Here is a 15,419-nt window from a genome sequence, read left to right as displayed (position 1 = left end):
AAGTTAAACTGCTTTGTTCACCATATCCAAAATAGTTTAAAAAGCTTAAAAATATCCAAAACACATTCACCCCCCCTAGGTTGTATTCATTACCAAACACTCTGTACTTGCATGACCATGCTTGTCAATGGCATGAATGTGCCAAATGGACAGAAACAAATAGACGAGGGCTTATTGGAGTGTGGATGGTGCATGAGCATGCCCGAAAAAACTGTATGTTCATGCGGGATAACTAATTGCAGAAGACATGACCATCCTATTTTGTGAAGTGATCATGCTGAATTATTAGATGAAATAGACGAGAACAGGCGCATAGATATGAGGAAATAAGCATGGCATGAGAATGCAGCGAAGGTGCCAGATAATGCCTAATTGGCAGATTATGAAGACATGGCGGCATGAGCATGCAGCAGGGTTGCGTGAACATGCTAAATTCTTTCTTCCCATCTAAATTTGTTTTTCACATAATTAAAATGCATACAACATCCATAATATCTGCTCCAACTTTAGCATATGAAAAATGGCATGAATATTGCATAGCTTGAAAACCATCCACAAAATAACTGAAATAGTGTCGGCTAAGCTTGTGTAACTTGATGAAAAATGGCCAACCCGATCAGAAAATGGTATATGATAGCTGAAGTGAATTGGTGAGGGTTGCCACTCCAATTTCCGTGAATCTTGCAAGAGAAGATCCAATGCTAACTCATTCACAACTTCTGAGCTACCCTTATAAATGAAGTCTTCATCAAGATTAAATTCAATAATATATGGATGAGTTAGTTCTTTTACATAACTTGTAAATGGCACAAAACTTTGTTTTATTCCAACAAACTCATTTCCTAACAAATCCTTGCCATGATCTTCAAAAATTACATCTTTTAGCTTTACTTTCACAACCTTAAGATCTTCTTTTACAACATTCTCTCTTGTGCTCTCCAAGAAACATATTTTTATATCCATGTGGTCTTCATCCTCCACCTCAATGACTTTAATTTGTACAAACCTAGATGGAAAAAGGGACATAATCGAAGCGACTATCAATACCAACCGGATAAGAAAGAGTAAAAGACTTATCTTTAACTTTTATTCCAACCACTCCCTTTTATCATCATGCAGAAGATCGGATTCTTCCATGGGCACATCAAGTATGTCATTAGCTTGTGAATTCAGACTTGTTTCACCTAATGGGTTGTTGGTTGTAATGACATTAACATACTCAAACTTTTGTTGTGGTTCCATAGTTACAGGAGTTGCAAAAAACTCACGCTTTTGATTCATCTTCATAACCACATCTCCAAGTTGCTTTTGTATTTCCTTGATGTCCTCATAATCTTTAGTACACTGCTTCTGCATCTCTAACTGTCCTTCAGTTAACTGTGTCAATAACTTCTCAATATTATTTTCACTAGATGACCCGTGATGGACAGGTTCACTTTGTTAAAAACTAGAATAATAAGGAGTATCATGCAGCTGAAATCCATTTAGATTGTGATCAACATGCTTTAAGTTAGGATGACCTCCCCATCTTGGATTGTAAGAATCTAAGAACATATTTTTTCTTTGATACCCATACACGATGGCATTGACATGCTCATAACAAGATGCAATTAAGTATAGACATGAGTTACCAGAATGGCCAGCAGCTGCACAAATACCACATACTTGAGCTCATGGTGTTCTTTCACTTATGAATAATGCATTCATCCTCATTACATTTTGCTCAATTTTTGTCAACCTTTCATCAATTCAACCTGCAGAATAGATTCTGAATTTGGATGAGTCTCATATTTCAGCTCATTAACAGCTGTCTTAGCAATTAACTTTTCAGCAGCATCATGCGTCAGATCCATAAAAAGCACTATTGGCAACATAATTAAGTAGTCTCTTCTCACATTCAAGAAGACCGTAGTAAAAGAAGTGTAACAAACTCCCCTTGTTGAAAAGCCATGTTGAGGGCACCTCTTTTGTAACTTCTGAAATCTAGCATAGTACTCAGCATACGTCTCAGTTGCATATGGTTTCAATCCAGCTATTTGACTTTTCATGCTCATCACTCTAGATGCTGGATAAAATTTCTGTAAAAATTCTTTTATTAGCTTCTCCCAAGAAGTAATGTATCCCTCGGGCAGATCTTCAAACCAGTCCCAAGCTTCTCCATCAAGAGAAAACGGAAAAGCCTTCATCTTTAAACAGGATCCGTCATATCCGGTCACATACATTCAACAATGGTCACAAATCTAGAAAGATGTTGATTTGGCTCTTCAGTTGGAAATCATGGAAGACCGGTAATCTCGAAAGAAAATTTTGTTTTGGCTTAAAAGTACTACTTCTCCCTTTAGGTGGGCTAGGATAAACCATACAAGAATGCCCAATACTAGCAAACGACACTGCAACATCATCACGAAGTGTCAAAATTGATGTCATGCCTGTTAGTCAAATTCCACCTATACTTGAAATACAACAAACAATAGGCGGAGAAAAGATGGAAAAGAAAAAGAAAAAAAATATATGTACAAAAAAAATAAAACAAAAGAAAAGCAAATTTCAATCCCCGGTGGCGCGGCGCCAAAAATTGATGTGACTCAACTTAAACCCTTTTTGTGTCATTTGTAATATATAGTAAATAGGGTATCGATTTACGCCGAGGATCAAGGGCTCACTTTTCTTCTTTTTGCGATAATGATATCAAGAATGGACTTATTTTGTTTATCTTACAGCTAAATTAACTAGTAAGCAAAAAAAAATTGTTTGTAAGGAATTAAATAAACATGTTGGGAAGCATGTAAATCCACCCTAAACTCATGACACAATTCTGAAATTCGTTTGATATGTTCTGAAAGATACCTATAAAGAACCTTCCATGACCACATAGAAACAAGTTCTACTACTCGTATAACCCCATGACTACATAGAAAGGTTAAAACGAATTACACACCTATACAACTAATCCCATGACCACATAGAAAGATTAATTGACTTGAGAGAGATAACAATCATAAAACATATTTGGATGACCACATACCATAATTAATGAATGTATCTCTATAAGCATTGACGTATATACACATCTCAAAAAATCAAAATTGTATAAATGCCATAAAGTTTAAGGCTTCAAAACAGTCATCCAACAATAATAAACTAGCTAAACATAATCATAATAAAACTTACAAGGTTCATTAGAAGATTAGAATAAAATACAAAATGCCGAGTTAAAAGAATTTTCCCTATATTAATGATATCAAATCTCCAAGCATAAAATCCTCCTCCTTCTCCTCTTAGCTTCTTCTCTTAGTGTCTATAGATACGTGTCTGCTATTTATTATAATATAAACCTAATATATAGTATTTTTATTATTTATAGGAATAAAACAAAAGTTTCCCAAAATTGAATGGGATTCTAAAGTCAAAATTCATAGTTGACTTTTTCTTGCTATTACTGGGCTGATCCAAGTGGATTTTGAAGTCTGGATCATTCGCTAATTAAAGAGAATCTCATTATCTTCGCGTGGGTTGTTAAATCGCCCAAATATGATGAGCATAGCCCGGATTTTGTATGTGTGTTTGTGAGATCGATGAGGACGCCGATCCTATAAGAGGGGGTGTTTGTAACATCTCACGCCGATAATAATAAAAATGTTTGGTATCTTTATAGATACAAGTCAACAATTAAAATGTACCAAATCGCCATAGCCGAATTTACCAAATCGCCAAAACCGTGCCCGAGGGTATGCAAGTGGTGCCACGACACAGGGCCCTTAAATACGAGGGGCGCCGTTTTCCATATATATGTGTATATATAGGTATACTAAACTAGGAAAAAGAATGTTTATGTAAAAATATAATACTTTTTAATGTTGAAAATTTATAAATGATTTTTTTTGAAAAATATTATACATTTAAATAATTTTAAATTATTATCGTGAATAAGTCATATTAGTTTTAAAAATACTAATATAAAAGTCATTTAAAAACAAAAATTGCATTGTAATTAATCACCTTCAAACTACCAGTTTTAGTGAAAATTTTATAGTTAACTAATATAATTATATACACTTATTTTTTCTTGGTGACAATATATACATTATTATGTCATTCAAATAATGATTAAAATTTCAGGTATATAATTCATCTTATATATATTGTAATAACCCCCGAAATTTTCAACTTTTTGTAACCCTTATGAATAGTGTTTTTGCTGAATGAGAAAACTTTTCATGCCACACTATGTAGGGGTTCTGTTATTGATCTTCTGGGATATTATTAGTACTCTATGTGGTATATAAGTGTATGTAAAGATCGTCAGAATCCAATTTCCGAACACTTGGATTTTTCCCAGAAATCCACTAGATACGGAAAGGATTGAGTATAAGGTAACAGGATAAAAAGGATTTAAATTAAAGGATTATAATAGAGGATCATAAAAAGGAATATAATGTATTGAGAAAGGTTAAGGGAACCTAAGTAATAAGATCCCGGGTATGATCCTTCAAACGATAAACGAGAACGAAAGTTAAGCGAACCGTATAATAGATCAGCGGTCATTAGGCAAACGATTAGGAAGTTAAGCAAAGGGATTAGAGGGAGTGATGTCACCCAACCAATGAGAGGAGGACAAGGAGGGAAAGATGACATCACAACATGACATAGGCATGACATGGGAAGGAAGGAGGTGTGGTTGAATGAGAACCACACAAATTCAAGGGCAACAAGGTAATTAACTAAATCAAACACAAAAACAAGTCAACCAAGCCAAGCAAAATCATTTTTCATCAAAATCAAAAAGAACCAAGGCTTTGTTCTTGAGAGCTCTCGGCTTTTTACTATTCAAAAGGCAAGGAAATTCAAAAATCAAAGATCCAAGCTTCCTAAATTGGTGAGTTAATTCCCTAATCATCTTCATGCTTAGTTAGGGCTATATCATGAGTTTAAGCCATCAATTCCTTCTCCATCTTCTTCATTTAATCAAAGAAGAAGACTATGAATAGTGTTTTCAAGTTTTTAACTTGAAATTTTTCTTGTTTTCCTTGAAGATCCAAGCATTCCTAAGACTTCTCAAAGCTTCTTAAGGCTTCCTAGCTCCTCCCACCACTTCAAGGAAGGTATATCATCTCCAAACCCTAGATTCCTATGTATTATAAGATGATTTTGATTAGTAGGGTGATATTGTAGCTTGATGTTGTGATTTAGAGTTTGGAATTTGAAATGGTATTGAATTGGAATGGTAAATGTTGTTGTTTTGATTAAAAGAACTTAAGAATGGTTAAAGTTAAGCTTAGGCATAAGTATGAATGTTAAAATTGAATTGGTTGGGGTTGTTATGATGTGATAAGGATGGATGTTGGTTGTATGTTGGATTTGAGGTTGAATTGGGTTGGTTTTGAATGGTTTAAAATTGGGAAATCGCGTAAACATAGCCGTCGTAACGTCCGATTTTCTTTAGACTGTTTTTGTGCATAACATTAGGACCCGAGAACCCCCTGCTAGATTATGACCATTTCCATGTTTAGATAGCTCATGTTACGAGCTTCGTTTTGATATGTAGTTCGTTCGATTCCGATGCACGGTTTAGGAGAAACGACCGTTTCAAGTAACGGCGTTTCGCGAACGAAACTTTTCCCCTCGCCTTACTTTGAAACATAGGTTAAAGACCAAAAAGGGTTAAATAATGTATGAAACATTTATGGTAAGTGTGTTAGGCAGTTGGTAAGACACTCGCGAAGGAATCGTCTTAAAACTCGTAAAGGTTAAATTATTAAAAATGATGGAGCCGAGGGTACTCGAGTGACTTAAGCGAATCAGTAAGCGCAAAACAAGCGTTAGAGTCTAAGTTAGTTAAAGTATAGATTTACAAGTGACTTTGGTTTAATTCCAACTTGCTTGTTGTTTATAGGTTACCAGACTCGTCCCGAGCCTTTTATCACCCCAAGTCGCTCAGGCAAGTTTTCTACCAGTTATAACTGTTGTTGTGATGTATATATGTATTTGCATTATCTTGCGATAGATGCATGTTGGTTAATTAGCAAATGTTGCAATATATTGAAGCATGCTGCTATGGTATATATATATATGCATGCCTGTTTCGTATTCTTTCCATATATATCTGTTGATTCAGTTGATAATACCTATGCTAGAGGATAGAGGTAATTTGCATATACCCTTAGTACAGGGACCCAAAGGTGAAAATATTTTCTAAAACCGGGAGTCGAGGATCCCGAGTAGATTTTGTATATATGGATATAAATATATATATATACTTATATATATATATGGTCATAGTTTTCAAAACTATTAATCGAATAGGGTTTATTCGATAACTTTAACTTTATTTTATTATTGAATATTATTTCGAATATTATTCGAAGGCGTATGACTCCTTTATATTAAATGAATATTATTTGAATATTCAATTGAGGATGTATGACTCACTTTATTTTATTTAATGAATATTACTTGAATATTCCTCCGAGGACTTATGACTCCTTTTATTTTATTATCTGAATATTATTTGAATATTCATTCGAGGGCTTATGACTCAGTTTATATTATTTAATGAATATTTTTGAATATTCATTTGAGGATCTATGACTCCGATTATTGGCTGAGATTTGTTCTTTATTTTATTAAAGAATAAGGTGTAAATAATCAAACTTATTTTCGATTATTCAAATGAAGATAATACTTTCATATAAGTATATCTTTGGTTATTTAATACTCGTTTCAAGTATAAGTTTTAATACTTCTACTTCAATTATTTTTATAAAGATTATTCTTTATGGGAATATTATTTAAATAATAATATTCAGTCATTTTCTAAATATTCTGGGGACTGATTTACTTCATTAAATCAGCTTTACTCCAAACACTCTATAAAGTGTTTTCGAGTCTTCAAAATGATTTTTAAAAGTTAGAGCGGATCCCAAAACTCATTTTTATATTTAAGATCTTCCTTTTTAAGGGGATTTAAATACTCGCTCAAAACCTGAGGGATCCAGCTCTGTGGTGTATTTTATATTCGCAACACGGTTGCAGTTTTGGTAAATGAATTGATTACTTACCCAACGTTCGGGAAGTAAGTCCATCTATTGAGTCGGCATAAGCAACATGGGCTCAGTGGCCGTCCATGATAGTGTAAGTGGCTCAGTGGGAGTCCATCAAATGCATAAGTGGCTGAGTGGCAGTCCAGCATAAGGTCCTATTACGACTAGGGTGATGACCAGTGGGGAATTCGTCCATCTACTAGTAGAAAAGGTTACTTATGGGTATCTTTGCCTGATCAGCAAGATATCTGGTTTATGCCAAAATTCTTTTCCTTTCCAAATTTATTGGATATTTCAAACTCTGTTCATACTTTACATGACAGAGGTTTTCAGAAAATTGTATAAAGAAGATGTATATGTGGATATATATATATATATATATATATATATATATATATATATCAGAACTTAATGAAGTATATCATGACTTCATTTCCTTTAATAATATTTCAAAGATTTAATCTATTCAAATCTTGTCTTGTAGTCTCATCTATGTGATGAACTGGTAAAAGCTCATTATACTTTGAACAAGTGGTAGTTCAAGTAGCTTTATAAATGATATAAGTGTAGTGAAGTATTTGGTAACTTCATCCCTTGTTTTTACTTATATCTAGTAAGTAATTATCTTACACTTGATAAAAGATTCTAGTAAGTATCCATTTAGATACTTATATTATTGTTATCACTACATATTATCTTGCGAGCTGTCAGGCTCACTCTTGCTTTATTTCTTCATCACACAACAACAGTTAGGAAAGATGGCCAGACTCCAGCAGACCCAGCGCAAGCGCGTGGGAAGCGTCCCGCATCTTCCCGATGATGTTGTAGCTGCTATAGCTGCAGAGGTAGATCTATTGTAGATCAGACCATCTACTTTTGAGAATCAATTATGTATAATTATAACTTGTGGCAGATAATGGCAATTAACTGTAAATTTATCAAGTAATCGTTTTGGGTTGTAATAACTTTTAAATTGTGGATTCAAAGACTTCTACTTATTTCAATTTCATCTCTGAGACTATAACGGGTTGTGGTGTGTGTTAGTGTGGGGTCACAGCATAAGGTTATTTTTATTAATTAAGTGAAGTGATATTGTGGAAAGAAAGACCGTGACGACCCGGATCCCCGACCCCGGATCTGGGGGTGTTACATATATCCACTTTAAAAGTATATATTATCTGAAACAAGTCAATTTAATATAAAATAAATTAAATAATGCGTTGAACAGATCTAAATTATAAGTTTATGCATAAAGTAGTTTTTATTTGACTATTTTTTTATCAATATTATATCTTACTTTTTTATAAATTAATATATCATAAATTATATGTATAACTTATCTATTTAACATAATTATTTAATTTTTAAAATATAGCGTAACATATTAAAATTTACATGTATAACTGTTTTTTAGTTAGTTATGATTATGTCATAAAATTATTTTTTGTACTTTAATTATTATATTTTGTTTATAAACTTTAGCCTTTTATTATTTCATGTAATTTTTTTAAAAAGTTTAATAAAACACTTTTTTAGATTTTAAATAGGGCACTGAAAATTTCAGGTACTATTATGTAAATTCACAATTTTTTCATACTAACCTCTAATAAATTGTTAAGTCTGATATATATATTCAATTGTGGGTTTGAATTTATGGGAATGACTCAAGTTTCCTGAAATAATGTTAAAAGGGTTAGAAGATTTTTGTTGTGTTGATTATTAGGGTTGCGTCCAGGACAATGGACAACGTACATTACATTTTGAAGAAAGTGTCGTCTTTTGATTTTGAATTTCCGAAATAGGCTAGACAATTGTACAATATCAATAGTGTGTGGTTAAATAATTCACAACCAACCTAGTGATGAAATACTTCAACAAGTAGATGCTTTGGATGATAATGATATCAAACCAAACAGATGTGACCCCACCCCTCCCCCCCCCCCGAATTCAGCCGTTCCTCTCCTTCACGCTCATAACACTCACCCATCTTCAACTGTGTTCAAATATTTGTATCATTATTCATGTATATTATGTATTCACTCCGTCACAATTTTTATTTATTGATTTTAAATTAGTTATATAAAAATGTGAGTTCACTTCTTTTGAAGACATAAAAAAAGAGTGACTCGTTTAAAATAAAACAAAGAAAATTTAATATAAAACTGCAATTACGTCTGAATCAAATCAAACATTGATAACTCCGGTGAGCGGGCGGCTCCGTCCGACGCCGTTCCTGGACCTTCAGGGTATGAATGAGGTGTAGCTGCTGGTTGGGCGCCTGCAAAACAACACCGGAAGGGGGGTTTGGCTCCCACGGCGCCTCTGGGGTAAGAATAAGAACAGGGCCTTGGAGAAGACGAAGGTAAGTGATAAGTGGCATTTTATACCACTTAGAACGTCTTAAAATGGCTTAAATTGGTGTCTTGAAATCAAGTATTTTGTGTATTTGATGCGTTTTTCTAGTGTTTATGCATTTCAGGGTATTAGTTGCATTTCGGGGGAGGAATCATCAAGAATAAGCCTTGGCATGTGGTCACCATTGCGAGAGGAAAGGAATGGGCAGATTACGGCGAAAGAACGGAGCAAAACTGGATTTTTTCCAGTAGAGGCCTGCGCGCCCGCGCAGCAATGCTGAGCGGCCGCGCAGCAACCTGCGCGCCCGCGCAGCTATGCTGAGCGGCCGCGCAGGGTCGGGGAAAAAGATAAATTATTTTAGACTTCTACTTCTGTTTGGCTTCCAACTTCTATGTAATCTGAGTTTTATGGGACTATTATATAGGTAGATCTGAGACGTTTTCACAGAGAGTATTAAAGGGGATTAAGAAGAAGAAGATTGTGTTTTACGCAAGAAGCGAAGGAGATAAGGAAGAAGACCGATTTAGCACACCGCAACGAAGAGGGAGCATATATTCTTGTGATTCTTGTTTCGTTGTAACGTTGGATGCTAGTTTTCTTGCTTTGACTTATTTACTCTTGTGACGTACTCTGTTTTAATATAATTAGTTTAGTTATTATTTTCTTGTGTTTGTTTATCATGATTTCATATGAACCCATGATGGCGATAAGTTCTATTATGGGCTAATCGTGATCATGGGGTTGCAACGGATTTATTATGGAATTCTTTAGTTAATTGTTTAATACTTTAGTGTGTGATGATTGCTTGATATCTAGTATTGGTTGTGCGTATTCGTCTTATGTGCGTCGCGAACATATAAGATAGGGTGTTAATCTCTTATGAAGCGACGGTGGATCTTGTGATTTAGAACTTGCCATGCTAGCATAGGTTCATGTACGTTGAGCATGATTAGTGGGTAACTCTAACAGTTTTATTTACCCTATGTAATCAAAAGGAATAACTTGAACTTAAATCATTGTGTTGTCAATTTCTGTAGACATATAGGAACTCAACATAATTAATGACTATTCAACTTCTATCTTAATTGTGGATGCTTGGTAGAATGGTATTAGTACAATGAAAGTTGGCTTTTATCAGTTTTGTGTTATTCGATTAATATCATCACTGTCACATGCTAAAGGTAATAACAATGGCTATAGAAGGAAGTAATAATGAAGTTGTGATCTCATGAGTGTTTTATTATTGATAAATTGAAGTGTTAGTTAAGTGGTTAATTAAGTAGTTAATTATAGTTAATATTTAATCAACAATTTTAAGTGTTATTATCTTAACATTGAGAAGTAATCATATATTGGTGAGTGAGTTTAATTAGACAATAATTTAGTCTGAGTCTCTGAGGGAACGAACTGGAAAGTATTCTATATTACTTGCGAACGCGTATACTTGCGTGAATATTAGCGCGTGTTTTCGCCCTAACAAGTTTTTGGCGCCGCTGCCGGGGACTCGGCGTATTTGTTTAGTTTATGTACTTACCATCATTGGTCATTAGGACTCAGTGATTAGGACGTAGTAGTTACTTACTCTTTTCGGTTGTGTTTCAGGTACTTTAGCAAGCGTTTATGCAAACTCGTTCTCGTGCTCGCAAGAGGACTTTAGATACAGCTGAGGAGACAAACGCAGTTCTTGATATTCCGGAGAAGTTAGATTTTGAGGATTCGGATTCAGGAACTGAGCAGAAAGAACCAGTAAACATGGGATATCGTATATTTCAAGCTGATCCAGCTCTTATGGATTTTTCTCGGCCTAAAATTGATGACATTCAGTCAAGCATCCTTCATCCGGCTATTCAAGCTAACACCTTTGAAATCAAGCCGGGCACTATTCAGATGGTGCAGAATTCTGTTTCTTTTGGAGGAGCGGCAACTGAAGACCCCAACATGCACATAAGGAATTTTGTCGAGATCTGTAGCACTTTTAAGTATAATGGTGTGAATGATGAGGCTATCAAGTTGAGGCTTTTCCCATTCTCACTGAGGGATAAGGCTAAAGACTGGTTACATTCTGAACCAGCTAGGTCCATCACTACGTGGCAAGATCTTGCGCAAAAGTTTCTGGTGAAGTTTTATCCAATGGCAAAGACTGCTGCTATGAGGAGTGCTCTTACTCAGTTTGCGCAGCAACCTACAGAATCTATGTGCGAGGCTTGGGAACGCTACAAGGAAATGTTGAGAAAATGTCCACATCATGGAATGCCGGATTGGATGGTGATCACTGGTTTCTATAATGGTTTGGGGGCCCAATCTCGGCCCATGCTCGATGCAGCAGCTGGAGGAGCCTTATGGGCTAAAAGCTATACTGGGGCGTATAATCTTATAGAGACGATGGCTGCAAATGAGCATCAAAACCCAACTCAGAGGATGACGCCAGGTAAGGTAGCAGGTATTCTGGAAGTTGATGCAGCCACCGCTATTGCAGCCCAGCTCCAAGCGCTATCAATGAAGGTTGATTCTCTGGCTACGTATGGAGTTAATCAAATAGCTATGGGTTGTGAGCTTTGTGCAGGTTCTCATGCTACAGATCAGTGTTCTCTTGTCAACGAATCTGTTCAGTATGTGAATAATTATCAGCGACAACAGCAGCCTGTGCCAGCGACCTATCATCCTAATAACAGAAATCATCCAAATTTCAGCTGGGGAATAATCAGAATGCTATTCAGCCACCATATCAGCAAGGAGTGAGTAAACAGTTTAACCCACCTGGATTCCAGCAACCACAGCAGTATGCTACAAGGCAATCATATCCTCAACAGGGAAGTACAGCTGCACCCACTAGTGCTGATTTTGAGGAACTTAAGCTGTTGTGCAAGAGTCAGGCGGATTCTATCAAGACCTTGGAAAATCAAATCTGTCAATTAGCCAATGCAGTGCTCAATCATCAACCTGACACTCTTCCCAGTGACACGGAAGTACCAGGCAGGAAGGAAGCTAAAGAGCAAGTCAAGGCTATTACCTTAAGGTCTGGAAAAGTAGTTGATGCTGAAAAGGCAAAAGAAGGAGAAGCTGAAATTAGAGGTGAAGAATCTAAGCAAAAGGAGAAAGCGGCGGAACCAAGGAAGACTACTGTTGAACACACTCTGCCTGAGGCTAATACAGGGGAGAAACAGCTCTATCCTCCACCACCTTTTCCTAAGAGATTGCAGCAACAAAAGCTGGATAGACAGTTCGGGAAGTTTCTGGAGGTGTTCAAGAAACTTCACATCAATATACCTTTCGCTGAGGCTCTGGAACAAATGCCTAGTTATGCGAAGTTTATGAAGACTATTCTTTCAAGGAAGGTGAAACTGGATGACCTTGAAACCGTTGCTCTCACGGAAGAATGCAGCGCTGTTCTGCAGCAAAAGTTACCACCAAAACTGAAAGATCCAGGAAGCTTCACCATTCCTTGCACCATTGGCAATCTGACGTTTGACAAGTGCCTTTGTGATTTGGGAGCAAGCATTAATCTGATGCCGTTGTCGATCTTTAAAAAACTGGATCTGCCTGATCCAAAACCCACGTACATGTCACTACAATTGGCTGACCGTTCCATTACTTACCCAAGGGGCATAGTTGAGGATGTGCTCGTCAAGGTGGATAAGCTCTTCTTTCCAGCAGATTTTGTTATTCTGGATTTTGAGGAAGATAAGAAGATTCCCATAATCTTGGGAAGACCTTTCTTGGCTACTGGCCGTACCTTGATAGATGTATAAAAAGGTGAACTTACTATGCGGGTCCAAGATCAGGATGTGACATTCAATGTATTCAAGGCAATGAAATTCCCTACAGAAGATGAGGAGTGCTTAAAAGTGGATGTGATTGATACTGCGGTTACTTCGGAACTCGATCACATGCTAATGTCTGATGCATTGGAAAAGGCCTTAGTGGGGGATTTTGACAGCGAAGATGAAGATAGCAACGAGCAATTACAATATCTGAACGCTTCTCCATGGAAGCGAAAGCTGGACATACCATTTGAATCTCTTGGTACTTCTGACCTTAAGAATGCTGAAGGGAAGCTCAAACCATCAATAGAGGAAGCACCTACCTTGGAGCTCAAACCATTACCTGAACACTTGAGGTATGCTTTTTTAGGTGATTCATCTACGTTACCTGTTATTATTTCATCTGACCTTTCAGGTAGTGAGGAAGACAAGCTCTTAAGGATTTTGAGAGAATTTAAATCGGCTATAGGATGGACCATAGCAGACATCAAGGGGATAAGTCCTTCATATTGTATGCATAAAATTCTGCTAGAGGAAGGTAGTAAGCCAACTGTGGAACAGCAGCGAAGACTGAATCCCATCATGAAGGAGGTGGTGAAGAAAGAAATTCTGAAATGTCTAGATGCAGGCATCATTTATCCTATTTCGGACAGCTCGTGGGTGAGCCCCGTACAATGTGTACCTAACAAGGGAGGTATCACTGTGGTCGCAAATGAAAAGAATGAGCTCATCCCTACTCGAACAGTTACAGGATGGAGAGTATGTATGGATTATAGAAAATTGAACAAAGCCACAAGGAAGGATCACTTCCCCCTTCCATTTATTGATCAAATGCTTGACAGATTGGCGGGTCATGAGTATTTTTGTCTTCTGGATGGTTATTCTGGGTATAATCAGATTTGTATTGCACCAGAGAATCAGGAAAAGACTACCTTCACTTGTCCATTTGGCACATTTGCTTTTCACAGAGTTTCGTTTGGGTTATGTGGCGCCCCGGCCACTTTTCAGAGATGTATGATGGCTATATTCTCTGACATGATTGGAAATAACGTTAAAGTGTTCATGGATGACTTCTCCGTCTTTGGACACTCATATGATGAATGTTTGAATAATCTGCGCGCCGTACTCAAAAGATGCGTGGAAACTAATTTGGTGCTTAATTGGGAGAAATGTCATTTTATGGTGCGTGAAGGCATTATCCTTGGGCATAAGGTCTCTAGCAAGGGTCTGGAGGTGGACAAGGCCAAGGTGGGAGTCATTGAAAATCTTCCCCCACCTAATTCTGTGAAAGGAATCCGTATTTTTCTTGGTCATGCGGGTTTTTATCGGCGATTCATCAAGGACTTTTCAAAGATATCTAAGCCGTTGTGCAATTTGCTTGAGAAAGATGTGTCGTTCAAATTTGATGATGAATGTTTGGCAGCATTCGAGACTCTCAAGAAGAGTTTGATCACTGCACCAGTTATTACAGCACCAGATTGGACAGAACCGTTTGAGATGATGTGTGATGCGAGTGATTATGCGGTAGGTGCAGTTCTGGGACAGCGCAAGAAAAATCTCTTCCATGTGGTCTACTATGCGAGTAAGACTTTAAATGGTGCCCAATTGAACTACACCACTACTGAGAAGGAGCTTTTGGCTATAGTCTTTAGTTTTGAGAAATTTCGATCGTATATACTTGGTACGAAAGTAACAGTATTCACTGATCATGCAGCTATTCGCTATCTAGTTTCCAAGAAGGATTCGAAGCCGAGACTCATTCGTTGGGTGCTTTTACTTCAGGAATTTGAGTTAGAGATCAAAGATAGAAAAGGTACTGAGAATCAAGTAGCTGACCATCTCTCTAGGTTGGAGAATCCCGATTCTACTTCACAAGATAGGACGTTAATCAATGAATCTTTTCCGGATGAGCAGTTGTTTGCAATTCAGGAGGAAGAACCATGGCTTACAGATATTGTAAACTATCTCGTCAGCAACATAATGCCTCCTAATTTAACATCCGCCCAAAAGAAGAAGTTTCTGCATTAGGTGAAGTGGTATATGTGGGATGAACCATATTTGTTTAGAGAAGGAGCTGACCAGATCATCAGGAGATATATCCCGTTCTGTGAGACGGAGGGGATATTACGAGACTGCCATTCCACGGTTTATGGTGGACACTATGGAGGTGAGAAGACGGCAGCTCGTATTCTGCAAGCAGATTTTTTGTGGCCTACTTTGTTCAAGGATGCTCATCAGTTTGTTTTAAGGTGTGATCGTTGCC

General features: G+C 36.7%; 1 non-coding gene across 1 annotated transcript; it reads right to left on the bottom strand.

The window, feature by feature from the left end:
• Window positions 1-11,540: 11,540 nt before the first annotated feature.
• On the bottom strand, window positions 11,541-11,647 carry LOC141681534 (small nucleolar RNA R71). Its single transcript, XR_012558963.1, has one exon. It is a non-coding gene; the product is annotated as a small nucleolar RNA R71 (small nucleolar RNA).
• Between the last annotated feature and the right edge of the window lie 3,772 nt (window positions 11,648-15,419).

This window comes from Apium graveolens, chromosome 8 (assembly GCF_009905375.1).
Source record: "Apium graveolens cultivar Ventura chromosome 8, ASM990537v1, whole genome shotgun sequence".
Classification (NCBI taxonomy): domain Eukaryota; kingdom Viridiplantae; phylum Streptophyta; class Magnoliopsida; order Apiales; family Apiaceae; genus Apium; species Apium graveolens.
The sequence above is the reverse complement of the archived record's forward strand: the minus strand, read 5'-3'. Positions and strand labels throughout refer to the sequence as shown.